Source organism: Salvia miltiorrhiza, chromosome 3 (genome assembly GCF_028751815.1).
Source record: "Salvia miltiorrhiza cultivar Shanhuang (shh) chromosome 3, IMPLAD_Smil_shh, whole genome shotgun sequence".
Classification (NCBI taxonomy): domain Eukaryota; kingdom Viridiplantae; phylum Streptophyta; class Magnoliopsida; order Lamiales; family Lamiaceae; genus Salvia; species Salvia miltiorrhiza.
Window position 1 is genome coordinate 11,747,194 of NC_080389.1, and position 6,116 is coordinate 11,753,309.

Genomic DNA, 6,116 nt, shown 5'->3' on the forward strand with positions numbered 1-6,116 from the left:
GATGCAATGGAGTGTTGAGCGGTGTCGTATGAACCCACGTATGTCTAGTGAATCAAACTAGACATGACTTTTTAGAAAATGGTTTCTAGGGCCAGAGCAAACGAACTGCTCTGATACCACTCTGTCACAGCCCACTATCCCAATGACGGTTAACCGGGGTTATGACTTGGGTGAACAATAAGAAATGGAAATTTAAAAGGGATTTACCAAATAACCGACATTAATAACAACAAACTAGTGGTATATATATATATATAACCACTTAGGTAATTAACAAATGAGCCAGCCATAACGACTAAACCCCAAATGAAAGTTAAACAAAATGAAGGAGTAATAAGTTCCACAATACGATAACAAATTCAGAGTGTTTGCAGCGGAAAAACGTGTGAGTTATGCATATGGAGATGCATACTCAAGGTTTCATTACATAAACATCAAAAGGAAAATCCGCTCAACACCAATCCATTCCATCGCCTGCTCAACCTGCACATTTAGAAATACATGCAGGGCTGAGTATAAAAATACTCAGTGACATAAGCCGAAAATACAACATGCATACATATATAAATTGAACTGCCATAACAGTAACACACAGGGTTTTTCATAAATGACCTGCGCTTACTAAAACATTTCGTTCATTTTCATAAAGGTGGATGCATCCCATTTTCAGTCTATATGATCCATATCTGTCCTTTCTGTCACGCGCCGGGAAGGAGGCCTCCTTACCACGGACGCCAAGACCGGTCGCAAGCGACTCGCGGTCTCCATGAGTGTACACGTTAACCCTAGCTAGCGACCTTTGTCTAGCATAGGATCCCAATTGGATTTCCTTTAAAGTTGGCGAACCAACACAGATAGGATACATATAAAAACATAAACATTTTGGCAGTCAATCATTTCATAAACATTTCATTTTCATAACATTTTCATTTTCATAAAGGGCATTAAACATATAAACATTTCATAAGAACTGAATAAATAGTCAAAACATATCATGCATATATATTCGCATATGAGGCCTACGTCACGCAGGGGATCTCTATATACGTAATAATAAAATAATGCCCACCTCAATTGTTCTTAAAGTTGGCGTGGAATCGTTTCTTCTTCTGCTTCACTTTCTGTCGCCCGGACCTTCATTGATGAAGAGTCGATAAGTTCGTGAAGAAATTGTCATAAGACAAAGTCTAATTCTACGTGCCTAGGGTATCTTTTAAAGTTTTAGGGTTCTAGCATCCATATTAATCTCGTTTCATTCAATCAATAAAATGTAACCAATTATCATGTAACTATCATATAGGTTCGAACCCATTTGTTCGAACATCAACATGTACATAATCCATAACCTCCCTCTATACCCGTCATTTAGTCAAGTACTCCATCAATTAAGAACAAGCCATATATTATCACCCTGAAAATTATAAATCATGCTTTCCAATACTTCGCACATTTTCATCACTTAAATAAATAAATCATTTAAAAACACATGCTTAGTAATTTAATATCTCAATTAAATCCCAAGCTCATTTGATAAAGTAAATCATATACTTAATCATTCTATAACACAATTCCACATAAATAGTTTCAATATATTTTTTTTTAAAACATGAAGCCATTCTAATAGGACATTTTAATTCCATTATAATGGAATTACTCATAAAATAATTTAATCCTTTTTCTTTTAAAAGAAACCATATTTATAATATTCTATACATTTCATTTTTTTTTATGTAAATAAATAAGAAATTCCATTATTCATTTATAAATAATAAAACATTTTAAAATCCATTGAGATGAAATAAAACATTTTAACCATTTAAAAAAAGAAATCCATACTCGTAAGCTTTGAAAATAATTTTATCATATAATAAATGGGGCTTAATCCCAAAATATTTGCTTTAAAGTCCATTAATAATTTAAATAATAGAATGGACTTCATTTAGAATAAATAATCCAAATTTTAAATATTAAAATTTAAATCAAGAGATTTAAATTCATTAAATAATTTAGTGTAAATTCAAACATTTTTTTTTTTTTTTAAAAAAAAAAATAAGGCCAAGATTCGTAGGCCTATATTTAGAACAATAGCCCAACCATTTAAATAAAATTAGCCCACACAATTAAAATAAAAACCCATCAATTAAGAACAAAAAGAGCCCAGCAGAATTAAAATAAAATCGGCCCACATAGCAATAAAAATCGGCCCACTCTCTTTTTTTTTTTATAAAATTTTCGGCCCACACAAATAAAATAATAAATCCTAAAATTTAAACCCTAATTCTATAACACACATATAAATATACAAAACACACACATCAGCACACAAGCATCATCAGCCGCTCTCTCACTCTTACGCCTCTCTCTCCCTCTCGGCTTCCTGCCTGCCGCCGCCACCGGACGGTCGCGCCGTCGCCGGAGGCCGGCGGCTCTACCTCCCTCTCTCCCTCTCACTTCTCGCCCTCTTCCCTCAACTCTATCTCACTCGATCGTCTCTCTCTCACTGTTTTCCTCGCGAGCTCCGCCGTGAGCTGCTCCGGCGACCACAGGACAGCCATGGCCGCCGCCCTTCTCTCCATCTCACTCTCCATCGTTGGCCGGACAGCAGCAGCAAAGCCGCCGTTGCCGGCGCCTCCCTCTGCTCACTCATCTTCTCCCTTCCTCCCTCGGCGGAATCGATGCATGCGCCTCGCCGTGAAGGAGCTCGGCCGCCGTCCGTCGCCTCCTCCGTCGTTCGTCTGGCTGGAATCGCGGTGGAGGCCGAGCCTTGCGTCGCCGGGAAGGTAGGCTCCAGATCTGAGCTCCCCCTCTTTTCCTCTTTTCCGGCCGACCAGGAACAGCTCGGTGCTTCCGCCGCCGCGTCGCCGCTGCCGATGCCGCCGCGTCGTCGCCACCGGAGAAGATAAGTTCTCCCTCCTATCTCTCTCTCTCCCTCCCCTGTTCTCCCTTCTCTTCTTTTTTGTTATAATCTAATCTCTCCCCCTTTCCCTTCTCTCTCGTTTTGGCAGAACAGGGACTGGACGACAGTTGCCGCCGCGCCGCCGTTGCCGGCGCCGAACAGCCGTCTGCTGCTCCCTCCTTCCCCTCTCACGATTCGAACAACACACACGCAAGCAAAACACAAGGAACTCTCCAAATTTTTCAGTCCAGATTCAAAATATAGAACAAGTTAGGGTTTTAAAAATCTGTTCTTTCAATCATTCATTTCTATTTACAAAAACTGATCTGTACTTGTAATAGATTAGAGAATATAGTAAAATGTGTGCGTGTGTATTATTCTGTTGGTGGTTCTCTGATGGTGATAAGCTGATGCAATTGAAGCAATAATAGTCTAAAAGAAATGGTAATGGATGTGTGTGTTCGATCTGTTTTCATTTGAATCATAGTTTTGTAATTTAACAAATGAATATATGGAGAAAGTAAAGTAGGAGGTAACCTTGATATGAGTAGGAAATGAGGAAAATCTTCTTTCTGAATTCACCAAAATTGGATCTGCGAATTTATTCAGCCAAGCTTAACAATGAAATTTTGGATCTGAAAACTATGAAAGAATTGGAAGAATTAATGGACGTTTATTACCTCTTTCTTGTTTTGGGAAATCTTGGAAACTGATTTGGAAAGCTGGAATCAGTGAATTATAATTCAAGCATAAGAACGTATAGCTTGGATCAGAATGTTAGGAGGAATGGGAGGAATGTTGGTTGCTGATTTTGATTAAATAAAAGCTAATTGCATGTTGAGATGTTAAAGTGTAGAAGATGGCTGGCAAAAGAAGGTGTAAAGAGTGTTTAGTGGAATGATGAGTGTGTGGAATAATGAGTGTTTAGTGAAATGATGAGTGTTTAGTGGGATAGTTGGCATATGATGAGTGTTTAGTGGGATGGTTGGCATATGATGAGTGTTTCCAACACCATCAATTTATTTAAGAGTAAGATGGATGTGGAAATGTGTAGGTGCTAGATGAATGTGATGAATAAAATCCTTATTCTGTATTTGTAATACTAATTTCGGGTTCTCATATAATGAAGCTTCGTTATAACTCTCTATAAATTACATATTTTATAACTCGTTTTATAAGTCGAAAATTAATTACGACTTCAAGTAAATAATAGAAATACTATTTCTATCGTATATAAATTAAATAACATGACTCTGCTAAGTCAGTTATAATCCGAAATAATAATTATTGACTACTCAATAATCCTTTAAATCTCAAACGAATTCAAATAATAATAAGAATTTAGCACATCAAAACACATATATAACAATTAAATCATATCAGATAAATCAAATCAGTTTTATTATTAATGGATGCCGAACCCTAATTATTAAGTCTTTAATCAGTGATTAAAAATTGGGATATGACATAGCATAATTCCTCAAACGGAGCAACATATTCTCCCCCTCTATCACTTCGAACCATCTTAATTCGACTACCAAGTTGATTCTCGGCTTCTGTTTTGAAGTTCTTGAAAGCTTCAATAGCCTCATCTTTACTTCTTAGAAGATAAAGATAGCAATACCTTGTGCAGTCATCAATAAAAGTGATAAAGTACTTCTTACCATCTCGAGTTTGCATAAACTTTAGATCACACACGTCGGTGTGGATTAGTTCTAAAGGTTTAGTGCTCCTTTCCACAGAATGAAATGGAGACTTCGTCATTTTTGCTTCAACACAAATTTGACATTTGTTTTGAGTGTTAAACTCGTTTATTTTTAGTAAATCCATATTTACTAATCTTTTTATCGCATTTAGATTAACATGTCCTAATCTACAATGCCATAAATCACAACACTCAACCAAGTAAGAGGAAGTAGTAGCATTTTCATTGATAGGCTTGCCGGTTACACGCTTGACCGGCTGAACATTAAGCTTGAAAAGCCCATTGGTGAGAAAACCCCTACCAAGGTACTTTCCAAACTTGGTTACAACAACTTTCTCGGACTCAAAAACTAGTCTAAAGCCCTTATTAACTAGTATGGACCCCGAGATGAGATTCTTGCGGATGTCCGGGACATGCAGCACATCCTTCAAGGTTATCTCCGTGCCGGATGAAAGCTTGAGCACCACATCACCCATTCCGGCAACTTCCGACGACGCTTGGTTACCCATGCTTAGCTTCCTCCCTTCAACAGCCTTGTAGGTAGAGAAGCGCCTCTTGTCGGAGCACACGTGCACAGTTGCGCCCGTGTCAATGAACCAAGCACCTTGGTTCTCAACAAGGTTGACCTCCTCGGTGATCACCGCCGCTAAGTCATCCTCGTTCCACTCGTCGAAGTCCTTCTCGACAACGTTGGCATCTTGCTTCGCCTTCTTCTTCTTGGGCTTGCGACAGTCTTTCGCCAAGTGGCCCGGTTTGCCACAGTTGTAGCAATCACCTTCGAACTTGCGGGCAGGAACTTTGGCTTTGCCCTTGCCTTTGTCCTTGGGATTAGGGCGCCCACGTTTGTTGGAGTTGGATGGGCCACCACGCTCCAACAAGTTAGCTTTGGCCTCAACTTGACCCTTCCCCTTGCCATCGATCCTTCTTTCCTCGCATTCGATGCGAAGCCTCACGATCAAGTCCTCAAACGTCATCCCCTTTCGTTTGTGTTTGAGGTAGGTCTTGAAGTCCTTCCAACTTGGGGGCAATTTGTCAATCACCGCCACCACGGTGAATGAGTCGGAGACCACATGTCCCTCGGCGAGTACGTCGTGCAAGATGAGTTGGAATTCTTGCACTTGGTCGATGACGGGCCTCGAGTCCACCATCTTGTACTCCATGTACCTGGTTACACAAGTATTCTTAGTGCTAGCATCATTTAGCTTATACTTTTTGTCTAGTGCCTCCCACAACACTTTGGAGGTCTTTACATCAACATAAACTTTGTACAAACTATCCCCTAGACCACCTAGAAGGAAATTTTTACAAAGAAAATCGCCATTATGCCACGCATCATAGGCTGCACGAACAGTGAAGCTCGTCTCGTTCTCCGCCGGTGTGGGCGGCTCGTTGTCCGTCAAGTATCCCGCATACCCCAACGTCGTGAGGTAGAAGAACATCTTTTGACGCCAACTCTTGTAGTCGGAGCCACAAAACTTTGGTGGCTTGTCGGCGGTTGCGTTCGCCCTTGGGGGT

General features: G+C 39.8%; 1 long non-coding RNA gene across 1 annotated transcript; it reads right to left on the reverse strand.

Annotated features, from left to right (window-relative positions):
• Positions 1-224: 224 nt before the first annotated feature.
• On the reverse strand, positions 225-4,006 carry LOC131017657 (uncharacterized). Its single transcript, XR_009099752.1, has 3 exons — positions 3,434-4,006; positions 1,070-1,134; positions 225-483 (listed from the first exon to the last, which is right to left on the reverse strand). It is a non-coding gene; the product is annotated as an uncharacterized LOC131017657 (long non-coding RNA).
• Positions 4,007-6,116: the final 2,110 nt, after the last annotated feature.